At 41.3% G+C, this 14,878-nt stretch overlaps 1 protein-coding gene and 1 pseudogene across 16 annotated transcripts in view; both read right to left on the bottom strand.

The window, feature by feature from the left end:
- NRXN1 (neurexin 1) overlaps positions 1-14,878 on the bottom strand; it is a 1,243,173-nt gene that overhangs the window by 416,250 nt on the left and 812,045 nt on the right. The window lies entirely within an intron of this gene.
- On the bottom strand, positions 10,305-14,471 carry LOC128833987 (translocation protein SEC62-like; annotated as a pseudogene).

Consider the following 14,878-nt stretch of genomic DNA (forward strand, 5'->3'; position numbering starts at 1 on the left):
CCATGTAGCCCCTTTCATGAAATAGCTGGTTTATAGATTTCTCTCCTTTTGTAAACAGAGGCCATTTCGTAATTCTCTTCATGTATGTATCTCAACTATGTATCCCACTATGGTTCTGTCTAAAATGGGTGGATTAAGGGAAGTTTTTTCCTGCAGAATACATTATATACCCTCCCTTAATAGTACATTATATATCATTTTTCCAATATATTAAATGCACCATACATCCATTTGCCTGCAGCAGTGTTTTAGATTCTCCTTCATTGAATAATGTAATGCAACTGTCGGTTCCTGTCCTGTCTCAGTTTATTTCAGATTATATTACTTCAGACTGTATATGTTTCTCTCTTTATTATGTTACAGTTGCAATATATGAATCATCATAATTTTGATGTTTGCCCAACATATATTCTGCGTGATAGGCCCAGTCTTCCTATAAAAACTCTTGAAACAAAAATGAGCAAGACAAAATATTACAAGATTGCAGAGGGTTCCTTATGTTAGTCTGTACATAACTGTATTTGGATTTTTATGCTCTGCATCTTGATCTTCAAAAAGGACATTTATAAAGTAAACAGCAGTCATAAACTACTGATGCATGTGAGAGAAATGTCTGGAAAGGACCTGGTTACAAACAGTTATTTTTCAAATGTATGCATTATATATCCTACTGTCTCCACATGTTAATAAAAGAGACAAAGTGGGTGAGGAAATATCATTTATTGGACCAACTTCTGTTGGTGAAAGAGACAAGCTTTCAAGCTACACAGAGCTCATCTTTAGGTCTTCCTCAGATATTATCTCATCGAGTTTGTCTCTCTAATATCCTGGGACCAACAAGGCTACAACAGTACTGCAAGCAAAATGTTAGTAAAGACAGACTCTGATGTTATATGATTAAAATATGACCAAGTAGATAATTATTGCCACTACTGTTATATAATTGCAACAAATCTTGTACAAAGTATGACATGTAAGGTGTCAATGCAAAAGTTATGAGTTGCTGAATATAATTATACTATTTGTACGCATGTATCATTGCTATGTCTGAAGTTATGAATACCTGTATTTCAAATGTTTGCTCCTGTGTAACACCCACAAGGTAGTTTACATCCAATCTAGCCAGCACATTGTGAATGGACCATTCAAGTTGATGGCCTGTCAGCAAACACAATGGGCCACCATGGAAGAAGCTTATCCCCACCTGATGGACGTTCCTGTGGACATTTTAGCCAGAATATGGGTAATGGCTCCTGCTATGACTCATTGAAGGGCATGTGGCCAGCTCATGTGACACCGGACTCCATCTTGTGCTTGTACTTTCCCACTCTCGGCACTAAAAGCAGACCCTCCACATGGCAGTAGGGTTGCAAGGCATAAAGTTTCAAACCGGAATGCTCGGTTTAAAAGAGACGATGCTGGCCGGGCCATTTAAAGTCCAGTCGGCAGCGCAGTGGGGCTAAGGCAGGCTCCCTGCCTGCCCTGGCTCCGTGCGGCTCCCAGAATTTGCCAGCATGTCCCTGCAGCCCCTAGGTAGGAACCCCAACTCCCTGCCGCTGCTCAGAGCCCCCTCCCACACCCTGAACCCCATTTCTGGCCCCACCCCAGAGCCCGCACCCTCAGCCAGAGCCCTCACCCCCTCCTGCACCCAACCCCCCTGCTCCAGCCCAGTGAAAATGAGTGAGTGAGTGAGTGAGTGAGTGAGTGAGTGAGTGAGAGCAAGCGATGGAGGGAGGGGGGATGGAGTGAGTGGGAGGTAGGGCCTCAGAGAAGGGGCAGGGCAGGTACAGGGCCTCAGGTCAGGGACAGGGCGTTCAGTTTTCTGCAATCAGAAAGTTGGTAACCCTACATGGCAGACTGTAAAAGGCCCTGAAAGCATCTCATTTCTCCTCTTTCCTGCTCTGATCTCTGGAGTATGGACTTATACTAATGGGAGAATTCTAATCAATGGACTGAGGACCTTCCAATCTTTTGGAAGCAACCAGACACATTATGAGCCATCAATTTATTCCATCACAGCTTCAAGCCTGATAAAAGATTTTTGCAATTATCGTATGTATTTGATTCCTTTAACCAATTTTAACTCTCATCTCTTTTTTTCCCCTCTTATAAATAAACCTTTAGATATTAGACACTAAAGGATTGGCAACAGCGTGATTATTGGGTAAGATCTGAATTAAATATTACTGAGGGACAATCTTCACTCATTGATATATTTGCTTTCCACAACCAACTAACTCTCTGTATAACTTTTCATGAGTAATGTACCCAAATACTTGGATGCTAATATCAAAACTGTATTGTTAAATTTATTTATCTAAATTTGGGTTATTGCAGATTATGTACTACATGTATCTTATGACTTTTAAACCAAACTCTGTATTTGTGGATAATCTAAGCACTATACCCAGATGTACAGACACTCTTTCCTTAACATGTGTATTATATAATTTTAACACTAGCCAGGGCCGCCCGGGGCGGGAGGGGGGAGGCAAGTGGGGCAATTTGCCCCAGGTCCCACAGGGGCCCCCACGAGAATATAGTAGTCTATAGTATTGCAGCTTTTTTTATGGAAGGGGCCCCCAAAATTGCTTTGCCGCAGGCCCCCTGAATCCTCTGGGCAGCCCTGCCACTAGCTTTAATAAAATGTTTAAATTTGAACTGGGTATGTGGCTGGTCCTTTGGGATCACACTTTGGTTGAGGAAAGTGGTTTTAAATAACCACTCATCATTAAGTCGAGTGTCTGGGTGTTAAATCCAGGACTGGAATACCTAAAGAGACTACATTTCTTAATTCTTGTTTGCCAGTGTGGTGAGAAAGAAGTTTCCTTTTGTTGCTGGTTTGGTATATCTTATGGAAGATTAACCACCAGTTTGGGGTGAGTCTGCCCCATTTCTGAGCAGTTTGTCCTTAATCTGGTATTCTCAGTTGTGACCCACTGAGGCATGGTAACACAGACTAATCCATTAATCCTTCATGAGCAAACCTGAGCTAGTTAAAGTTATTAATCCTGGAGACAGAGTTAAGTGAATGACTGCATAATCAGTAATAATCTCAGTACTGTGCAACATGCTAGCATACAAGGGCTGGCCTGAGACAAAAGAGACTCACTTAGCCTTAAGGACTTGTGGAGAAAGGGACCGCTTTGCATCAGACTGTAGTGAAGAGAAGACTGTCAGTGGGAAAGGAAGCATGCAATTGATAAGGTTTCTGCCTACCCACCTAATTTATTTTCCTGTAAATTATTATCACCTGTTTTTGTCACAAAGCTTCTCCTGCTCCACAAGTGCAGTGGGACTCTTTGGTGGCTTAGCCCACACAGTAAAGTCTAGGATGGTCACATTAAATCCAGGGCTTGCAAAGTGAAGAAGTGGAGGGAGAGAGGAGAGACCAGACATCTTTTTATGTACCTTCAATAACCCTCATTTCCCTCTGCCTGCCTGCAAACAAATTCTCTTCATTCTTTGTGAAAGAGAAGGCTGGATTGGGTTTCCTCCACATCCCACCCATACTCTCCCTCAATTGCTTATTTTGGGCTTTAGGTCTAAGTGAGGTATCACCCCCTCCAACTTCATCCTCCCAGCCCCATCAGAAACTAATTAATCTCTGTAGATTCTTCAACTTCTGAAGTATAGAAAAAGCTATTTTTAGCTTTAGCTACTTTCAATTACAAGTTTAAGAGAGGATCAAAGTAAAAGGGAAATGTTCAGAATCTCCACTCTTAAAAATAATGAACACTTTGATTAATACGCACTAAGAAGAAAATGATTAATTAAATAGTCAAGACATGGCTTTGTCAATCATAGGCTCATCTCAGTTCCATCAACGGTAACGTGAGAAAAACTACTGTACTAAAAAGTTAAGACTGTCCTGACAGGCAATGAATTAGCTAGACCAATCCTGTTAACATGACTTTTGCACTTAGCTTTCTAATTCCTTAAGAGGATTGTCTTTTCAGTTTGCAAATAAAAAGTAACCAATAGCCCTTCAAAGTTACAATCCCAAATAAATGGTCATAAAGTATTTTATTATAGATAGACAGAATATATAAACTGTTTATTTATTCAAAGGGGAACATTTAGCTCAGGTAACAGTGATTTCTCTACAACCTAACTGTACACATTGCATGTATCCACTTCATTCATAGAGTTTGTTTTTCATATAGTAAAAGTTTCATATGCCAGCTACAAAGATTTTCTGGAAACTGAGAAAAAAATCCAATTATAAAACAATATGGGGACTATATTCAGATCGCATGTAAAGTCAGGAAAATCCAGAATAACTCCAGCAAAGTTAATGGAAATACTCTGGATTTATCAAAGTGTCACTGAGATTGGACTGTGACTGTAACTTTAATCATATTTGATGAAAGACCCAGTTTTAGGATGTGTTTGGAATAAAATAATCATGTATATTCATTTTCTTATCTTTGCATGTTGCAAAAGCAATTTTTCTGTTCCTATCCAATATACATTAACAAACACACAATATATATACAAAAAGAACAGGAGTACTTGTGGCACCTTAGAGACTAACAAATTTATTAGAGCATCCGAAGAAGTGGGTTGTAGCCCACGAAAGCTTATGCTCTAATAAATTTGTTAGTCTCTAAGGTGCCACAAGTACTCCTGTTCTTTTTGAGGATACAGACTAACACGGCTGCTACCCTGAAATATATATACATACATACTATAGATATTCTTATTTATATGAACAAAGAATACCTTAAAAACAGAGAGATTTCGAGAGCATCTGCATATTTTTTTAGTAAAGCACTGAATATCACAGCAAATTGCTCTCTAATTGGAGAAGAAATGGGCACCAAGTATTGAATATGAACTTTTACCATCCATTATCATGCCAGTTTTCTTTTCATTCATGAGGCTTTTGTTCCTGGCATTCATGTAGCCTAAGAAGATGAAGGTTGCTTTATGCATGCTTACACCAGTATTCAGTCGTGATTAAGACTGTATGTTTTTCATGGTCATGTCTTCTGTGACAAAAACCATGATGGGGGGGGCAGGGAGGGGAGAGGGAGAGTATCATAGAAATTCATGGTATTTGTAACTCATAGAACAAGACTTGGCACATAGATATATTCAGTAGGAAGACAACAAGGAGTCTGGTGGCACCTTAAAGACTAACAGATTTACTTCGGCCATAAGCTATCGTGGATAAAAACCCCACTTCTTCAGATGCATGGAGTGAAAATTACAGGTGCAGGCATTATTATACTGACACATGAAGAGAAGTGAGTTACCTCACAAGTGGAGAACCAGTGTTGACAGGGCCCATTCAATCAGGGTGGATATAGTTCACTCCCAATAATTGATGAGGAGGTGTCAATTCCAGAAGAGGCAAAGTTGCTTTTGTAGTGAGCCAGCCACTCCCAGTCCCTATTCAAGCCCAGATTAATGGTGTTAAATTTGCAAAAGAATTTTAGTTCTGCAGTTTCTCTTTGAAGTCTGTTTCTGAAGTTTTTTTGTTCAAGTATGGCTACTTCAAAATCTGTTATAGAATGTCTAGGAAGATTGAAGTGTTCTCTTACTGGCTTTTGTATGTTACTATTCCTGATGCCCAATTTGTGTCCATTTATTCTTTTATGTAGAGACTGTCCAGTTTGGCCAATGCACATTCAAGGCCAATGGGCCTGCCAACACTGCTTCTTCACTTGTGAGGTAACTCCCTTCTCTTCATGTGTCAGTATAATAATGCCTGCATCTGTAATTTTCACTCCATGCATCTGAAGAAGTGGGGTTTTTACCCATGAAAGCTTATGCCCAAATAAATATGTTAGTCTTTAAGGTGCCACAGGACTCCTTGTTGTTTTTGTGGATACGGTCTAACACGGCTACTCCCTGATACTTGACATCAGTAGGAAGAAGCACACTCAAAGCATTAGTCTTTGTGTAATGCAAAGATTCTTACCACATTTTAGCAATGTTACAAGGAAATCCATCAAGAATTATAATCTAGGTTAGAACAAAACAGCCTTATATAGATCATAACAGGAACAGAAACATATATAACTTATCCCAAATAACTGGAAGTCCTGACAGAGCAAATTGCAATGTTGAATCCATTACTATGATGTAGAAAATATATGGCTTGTATTAATCATGATTATAGAAACTCAAAAAAGTATTCTATCCTTATCTCCTGTGGACAGATCACTTTTCTGGACTACTACATAGAAACAAGATACTAAAACCTACAAAGACATCACTTGCAGTTATCTTTGGTCAAATCCAAATCCAGACAAGATTTCCTTTAACAGAGTGAATATCTAAGGAATAGTGTTAAACATCTATGACAACAGAACTGGATAGTTAACACAGTTAGAAAAAAGTGACAAAGATTCCTATGCCATCTCAATACTTTAATCACCTGAAGGAGCAGAGAGGAAGACAGGACCTTTGACAACCAGAGAGCAAGGCAACTGTACCACAAATAGAAGTAGCTCATGAGCAATAGCAATTCTTGGCCTCCCCCTTCACTTTGCCACCATTATATTATTTGCCATAAGTATAGTGTATTCCCAATGTAATTATATGATTCCCACACATTGATTCAGCCCTATAAAATATGGGCCCCAAGCCTATTTTATATATGAAATAGTCATTGAAATCAATGAGAGTTTCATACACAGAGAGACTACTGCAATCATGCCATAATGTAGACATCTTTCCTAAAAAGACCAGATATCAAACACCATTAAGGTTTATATTTTAGCTCATATTTTAGCTATCTCCTGCAACCTGCTATGGCTAGAAACAAAAGCCTTATGATGTTGGAAAGCTGGGACTTTTTGACTTACAAAATTTAAGACAGTCATTTCTCATATGGTTCTGGACCTTGAAGATCTCACAAATCCCTCTGTCTAACAGTATTTTGATACTAGCCCAGGACTGAATTTTGCAAGCCCCAGACCTCAGAACAATGCAAATGTAAATCCCAAAACAAATAATACATAACACCTGTACAATGCATTTCATTCTCAAAGCACTTTGCAAAGCATTACTAAATCCTCTCAATAACTCTATGAAGTACCAAGAAGGGTATTCCCATTTGACAGATGGCAATTCCAAGGCAAGCAGGTTAAGTGGCTTGCATAAGGTTCCAGAGGGAATGCACTAAAGCCAGGACTAGAATTCAGGAGTATAGCTGAGAGGGAAATGGTTTCCCCCATCATATGAGAATTTGAGTTTCTGAATTTTTTTTTCTGTCCCAAACTGGGATGAAAAGTTGAAATCTCAAAATATTTTGCAAACTGAAAATCTGAAAAACATTTCAGATTAGTCAATTGAAATGTTTTGTTTTGATAATTTCACATCATTTCATTTCTGTTTCAACCTACTTTATTTTTTAAACTTTTTTAAACTATAAATTAACTTAAATTTCAAAATAAAAAACATTTCAACCTGAAAAAAGGAACTTTTGTTTCAAAAATGTCAAAATTGGACATTTTTACAATTTCTAAACTGTTTTTAACAAATTTTTCAAAATGCAAATTTGTCAAAACTGACCCTTTCCTACAAACAGTTTTGACTTTGATAAATCAGCATTTTTCATTGAAAAACATTTCACCAAAACCATCAATGACCAGCTCTAGCGGTATCCCACATTCCAGTCCACCCAACCCCACACCAGGAGTCTCTCTCTTTGGGTCAGATTCTACTCCTAGATACACATATGCAATTCAGTGGAATCTGATATCAATTGTAAACATCTGCATAAGACAAGGACAGCATTTGGCCCTACAGGACAGATTCTAGTCTCAGTTATATTCAGTGTAAATATAGAATAACTCTACTGCAGATAGCAGAGATCAGCATCTGAACCACTGAATCTAAATCTTACTCTCTACATCCGTCTTCACTTTGGCTGTTTTAACATTAAAGACGCATTGGCCAACCTCTGTAGTATTTCCATACAAAAGCAGTGATATACTGTATCATTCACATTGTATCTCCACCCTAGGCTGGGGCTGGTGGATAGTCTTTTGAATTGGAAGGGGAAGTAGAAATGGGTGGCAACCTGGGCAGCAGTGACCATGAGATGGTTGAGTTCAGGATCCTCACAAAAAGAAGAAAGGAGAGCAGCAGAATACAGACCCTGGACTTCAGGAAAGCAGACTTTGACTCCCTCACAGAACTGATGGACAGGATCCCTGGGAGGCTAATATGAGGGGGAAAAGAGTCCAGGAGAGCTGGCTGTATTTTAAAGAAGCCTTATTGAGGGCGCAGGAACAAACTATCCCAATGTGCAGAAAGAAAAGCAAATATTGCAGGCGACCAGCTTGGCTTAACAGAGAAATATTCGGAGAGCTTAAACACAAAAAGGAAGCTTACAAGAAGTGGAAACTTGGACAGATGACTAGGGAGGAGTATAAAAATATTGCTCGAGCAATATGTAATCATATGTAATGTGTAATCAGGAAAAGGGCCATCCCCAGGACAACTCCCCCCTTAGCCCTAGGCCCTGCACTCACTCCATCCCTTCCCCCAAACCCCTGCCCCGCCTCTTCCTGCCCCTGCTCAGCCCCCCTCCCCGCCCCCATTCCACCCCTTCCCCCAAGCCTCCACTCTGCCTCTTTCTGGCTTCCGCCCCCTCCCGTGAGTGATGTCAGGAGATGGCGGGGCGTGGAGGAGCGGAGTGGAGCAGGGCGGGCTGGGGCTGGGTCGCTCACTGCTGCTGACACCAGGCCAACCTTTAATCATCCAGGCCACCCTGGACCCCGTGTCCCAAAGCGCGGGGCCCCCAAAGCGTGGGTCCTGGGACAGTTGCCCCAGTCCATCCTATGGATCAGAGAGCTCTGATCAGGAAGGCCAAAGAACAATTGGAGTTGCAGCTAGCAAGGGATGTGAAGGATAACAAGAAGGGTTTTTTCAGGTATGTTAGCAATAAGAAGAAGGTCAGGGAAAGTGCGGGACCCTTACTGAATGGGGGAGGCAACCTAGTGACAGACAATGTGGAAAAAGCTGAAGTAGTCAATGTTTTTTATGCCTCAGTCTTCACAGACAAGGTCAGCTCCCAGACTGCTGCACTGGGCCCCCCGCTACAGAAAGGATGTGGACAAATTGGAGAGGGTCCAGAGGAGGGCAACGAAAATGATTAGGAGGCTGCGGCACATGACTTATGAAGAGAGGCTGAGGGAACTATGCTTATTTAGTCTGCAGAAGAGAAGAGTGAAGGGGGATTTAATAGCAGTCTTCAACTACCTGAAGGGGAGTTCCAAAGAGGATGGATCTAGACTGTTCTCAGTGATGGCAGTAAACAGAACAAGGAGCAATGATCTCAAGTTGGAATGGGGGAGGTCTAGGTTGGATATTAGGAAAAACTATTTCACTTGGAGGATGATGAAGTACTAGAATGGGTTACCTAGGGAGAGGTTTTTAAGGCCTGGGTTGACAAAGCCCTGGCTGGGATGATTTAGTTGGGGTTGGTCCTGCTTTGAGCAGAGGGTTGGACTAGATGACCTCTCGAGATCTTTTCCAACCCTAATCACCTATGATTCTAAGATCTCAGAGACCACAGCCTGAGGTCTGTGTAAGGTTCTCTGTGAAAAAGCTTTTCCTACCTTCTTATTCACACTAATTATTGTAGAAAAGCAGTACAAATCAAAGACCTGCAATACAGGATCCAGCAAATTTTGCCAAAAATAACAGTTGCCTCACAACCAGATTTAGGAATCTCACACAACCTCAGATCAAGCAAATCCTCTCAGCAAGGACTGAAATTACCAGTAAAGCAATGTGGCTGTCAGGAGAAAACAGGAGAAGTGTCAAAGAAAATAATTGATTCTAACCTCTAATGCAACGACTAGTTTACTTTGCCATTTCACAAACTCAGCATATGCACCAAACCAAAGCTTTAATTTGCTTTTTGTTTATGTATCAAACACTCATCTGCACCTTGCATGAGGAGTATTATTTTTCCAAGTGAAAAGGTTCTGATAACAGAAACCTGCATTAATAACCTACACAGTTTAAAATTATTACTTCTTCCAGTACTTTTGTAAATGACAAATAAATAAATAAATAAAGGTGTAATCATTTTGTTTCAGATGTATGAACTAGTACATGAGACAGGTAACTGCCAAGTAGTGTTACATCAGACCCTGATACAGCAGGGCCAGTGGGCCACAGGAGAGTGATTTTTTGTTTTGTTTTTTGTTAGAACTGTTTGGATAACATGTATTTCAGCAAACAAATGGAAAGAATGTTACTGTAACTACATTTTGGTGATCAGCCAATGAAGAAAATCCAGTTGTTTTGGACATATTCAGTCTCAAAACTACGAGTTAGGATTTTTCATGTAAACACCTAGTTCCTTCTTTTTCCTCCTCCTCCTCCTCCTCCTCCTCACAATCTCCTTCCTCTGTTTGCTGTTCAAGTTCCTCTTTTGTGATAATTTCAAAATCATTTCCATTTCCACTACTATGCTGGGATCAGTCATGCTCACACCTATCACTGTCTGTGTCTAAATGCCGCTCTCCTCCAGAGTCTTCTGCTCCTGAGTTACCTGTTGCTTTGACTTTTCCATCCTCATCTTCCTTTTTCTCACTATCTGATTTCTCCTCACTGTCAGACTTCGGCTGCTTTCTTGACTCTGATTTATCCTCTTTCCTCGAGTCTGCTTTTGGTCCCCTGTATTCGTGTGTGTACAGGGGCCTGAAGGAGTCAATGAAACCCATGTCTGCTATCAGATTTGGCAAAAAACAGAAGTGATGCCTTCATCCAGTTATCAGCCAAATAATAAGGAAGAGGATGCAGCAGGAAACACCTACTTGTATCTCTGCAGGCCAAAGCGGGAAGAGAGTTGCAGCTATAACCGCAATCACAAGAACAAGTCCCATGGCAAATGTTTTAAAATGAACTTGGTCATAGATCCACAGATACACCTCATTTCCATCAAAAAAAACCTTGATCTTCATGTGGCTCAAGTTTAAATTTTCTCTTAGTTTCCTTTTTCTTGGATGTTCCTGAGCTTTCATCCGTCTTTTTTTTTTCATAGATTCATAGATTCTAGGACTGGAAGGGACCTCGAGAGGTCATCGAGTCCAGTCCCCTGCCCGCATGGCAGGACCAAATACTGTCTAGACCATCCCTGATAGACATTTATCTAACCTACTCTTAAATATCTCCAGAGACGGAGATTCCACAACCTCCCTAGGCAATTTGTTCCAGTGTTTAACCACCCTGACAGTTAGGAACTTTTTCCTAATGTCCAACCTAGACCTCCCTTGCTGCAGTTTAAACCCATTGTTTCTGGTTCTATCCTTAGAGGCTAAGGTGAACAAGTTCTCTCCCTCCTCCTTATGACACCCTTTTAGATACCTGAAAACTGCTATCATGTCCCCTCTCAGTCTTCTCTTTTCCAAACTAAACAAACCCAGTTCTTTCAGCCTTCCTTCATAGGTCATGTTCTCAAGACCTTTAATCATTCTTGTTGCTCTTCTTTGGACCCTTTCCAATTTCTCCACATCTTTTTTAAAATGCGGTGCCCAGAACTGGACACAATACTCCAGCTGAGGCCTAACCAGAGCAGAGTAGAGCGGAAGAATGACTTCTCGTGTCTTGCTCACAACACACCTGTTAATGCATCCCAGAATCATGTTTGCTTTTTTTGCAACAGCATCACACTGTTGACTCATATTTAGCTTGTGGTCCACTATAACCCCTAGATCCCTTTCTGCCGTACTCCTTCCTAGACAGTCTTTTCCCATTCTGTATGTGTGAAATTGATTTTTCCTTCCTAAGTGGAGCACTTTGCATTTGTCTTTGTTAAACTTCATCCTGTTTACCTCAGCCCATTTCTCCAATTTGTCCAGATCATTTTGAATTATGACCCTGTCCTCCAAAGCAGTTGCAATCCCTCCCAGTTTGGTATCATCCGCAAACTTAATAAGCGTACTTTCTATGCCAATATCTAAGTCGTTGATGAAGATATTGAACAGAGCCGGTCCCAATACAGACCCCTGCGGAACCCCACTCGTTACGCCTTTCCAGCAGGATTGGGAACCATTAATAACAACTCTCTGAGTACGGTTATCCAGCCAGTTATGCACCCACCTTATAGTAGCCCCATCTAATTTGTATTTGCCTAGTTTATCGATAAGAATATCATGCGAGACCGTATCAAATGCCTTACTAAAGTCTAGGTATACCACATCCACCGCTTCACCCTTATCCACAAGGCTCGTTATCCTATCAAAGAAAGCTATCAGATTGGTTTGACATGATTTGTTCTTCACAAATCCATGCTGGCTGTTCCCTATCACCTTACCACCTTCCAAGTGTTTGCAGATGATTTCCTTAATTACTTGCTCCATTATCTTCCCTGGCACAGAAGTTAAACTAACTGGTCTGTAGTTACCTGGGTTGTTTTTATTTCCCTTTTTATAGATGGGCACTATATTTGCCCTTTTCCAGTCTTCTGGAATCTCTCCCGTCTCCCATGACTTTCCAAAGATAATAGCTAGAGGCTCAGATACCTCCTCTATTAGCTCCTTGAGTATTCTAGGATGCATTTCATCAGGCCCAGGTGACTTGCAGGCATCTAACTTTTCTAAGTGATTTTTATTTTATCCGCTAAACCTACCCCCTTCCCATTAGCATTCACTATGTTAGGCATTCCTTCAGACTTCTCGGTGAAGACCGAAACAAAGAAGTCATTAAGCATCTCCGCCATTTCCAAGTTTCCTGTTACTGCTTCTCCCTCTTCACTAAGCAGTGGGCCTACCCTGTCTTTGGTCTTCCTCTTGCTTCTAATGTATTGATAAAAAGTCTTCTTGTTTCCTTTTATTCCCGTAGCTAGTTTGAGCTCATTTTGTGCCTTTGCCTTTCTAATCTTGCCCCTGCATTCCTGTGTTGTTTGCCTATATTCATCCTTTGTAATCTGTCCTAGTTTCCATTTTTTATATGACTCCTTTTTATTTTTTAGATCGTGCAAGATCTAGTGGTTAAGCCAAGGTGGTGTCTTTTGCCACATTTTCTATCTTTCCTAACCAGCGGAATAGCTTGCTTTTGGGCCCTTAATAGTGTCCCTTTGAAAAACTGCCAACTCTCCTCAGTTGTTTTTCCCCTCAGTCTTGATTCCCATGGGACCTTACCTATCAGCTCTCTGAGCTTTCCAAAATCTGCCTTCCTGAAATCCATTGTCTCTATTTTGCTGTTCTCCCTTCTACCCTTCCTTAGAATTGCAAACTCTATGATTTCATGATCACTTTCACCCAGGCTGCCTTCTACTTTCACATTCTCAACGAGTTCCTCCCTATTTGTTAAAATCAAGTCTAGAACAGCTTCCCCCCTAGTAGCTTTTTCAACCTTCTGAAATAAAAAGTTGTCTCCAATGCAGTCCAAGAATTTGTTGGATAGTCTGTGCCCCGCTGTGTTATTTTCCCAACATATATCCGGATAGTTGAAGTCCCCCATCACCACCAAATCTTGGGCTTTGGATGATTTTGTTAGTTGCTTGAAAAAAGCCTCATCCACCTCTTCCACCTGGTTAGGTGGCCTGTAGTAGACTCCTAGCATGACATCTCCCTTGTTTTTTGCCCCTTTAAGCCTAACCCAGAGACTCTCAACACTTCCGTCTCCTATGTCCATCTCTACCTCAGTCCAAGTGTGTACATTTTTAATATATAAGGCAACACCTCCTCCCTTTTTCCCCTGTCTATCCTTCCTGAGCAAGCTGTACCCATCCACACCAACATTCCAATCATGTGTATTATCCCACCAAGTTTCAGTGATGCCAACAATGTCATAGTTGTATTTATTTATTAGCACTTCCAGTTCTTCCTGCTTATTCCCCATACTTCTCGCATTTGTATATAGGCATCTAAGATACTGGTTTGATCTTTCCTCCCAGTTTTGTCCTGACTCTCCTTTCTCTCTGCCAATATAGCCCACACTCCCTCTCGTTTCCGACCCATCTCCCCGGTCTCCATGTTCCCCACTTACCTGTGGGCTTTGCTCACCTGTCCCCGTCGAACCTAGTTTAAAGCCCTCCTTGCACTCTTCTTTCTCACCATCCTTTCTCTTTTCCTTCTCTTTCTCCTTCTTAGTCTTTTCATCTTTGCCACTTTCCTTCTTGCTCCTTTTCTCATCCTCTTTCCCACTCTCAATCTTTCCTTCCTTTTTCTTTTTGTGTGTGTCCTTATCGGACTTCATTTTCATCACTTTTGATGCTCAGTGAAAGAACTGTTTCTTTAGGAGTCTGTTGCAATAGTCAACTATAGACTCTCAAATGTAAATAAGGCTTCTTCTCCCTTCTTAGCTTTTGCCCATTTAGAATCTAAAAGGCAGTCCACAGCTTTTGAGGCAATAAAATAATGAACTCTGTGGCCCATCATGTTGGTAGATTTTGCTGGACAGATGAAATGTAGGTATTTGGCCACAGCTTTCTCCTCTTTGAACGGCTCACCAACTTCCAGGATCTGCTTCCTATGTCTCCTCCACTCCGCCATGTTTTCCCCTTCTGGTCTGCCAGTGACATGGGGGTGGGAGCCCCACAGGAGAGAGTGATAGATAGGAGGTATATAAGCCCCAGGATGATCAGAGCCTTATTCCCTGTGGCCTGAGGAGAGGTTATTACAGGTTAATTAGAGCACCTGGAGCCAATTAAGGCCCTGCCAGAGACCTAATAAAAAAAACCCTGCTTCAGTCAGACTGGAGGAGAAAAGGAGATCTGACTGTGGTTTGGAGCAGTACTGTTATTGACCAGAGGATCTGTGTACCAGGGGAAGGGAAACCCTGCTCAAGCAGAGCAGAGGGACTCCCATGTGCAGAGGACTGAGAGAAACCCTGCCCAAGGGGTGGGGGGAGAAGGCGGGAAGCCCAAAAATAGGGGCAAGAGCCAGCGCCCTGACCCTTC

Source organism: Malaclemys terrapin, chromosome 3 (assembly GCF_027887155.1).
Source record: "Malaclemys terrapin pileata isolate rMalTer1 chromosome 3, rMalTer1.hap1, whole genome shotgun sequence".
NCBI lineage: Eukaryota > Metazoa > Chordata > Testudines > Emydidae > Malaclemys > Malaclemys terrapin.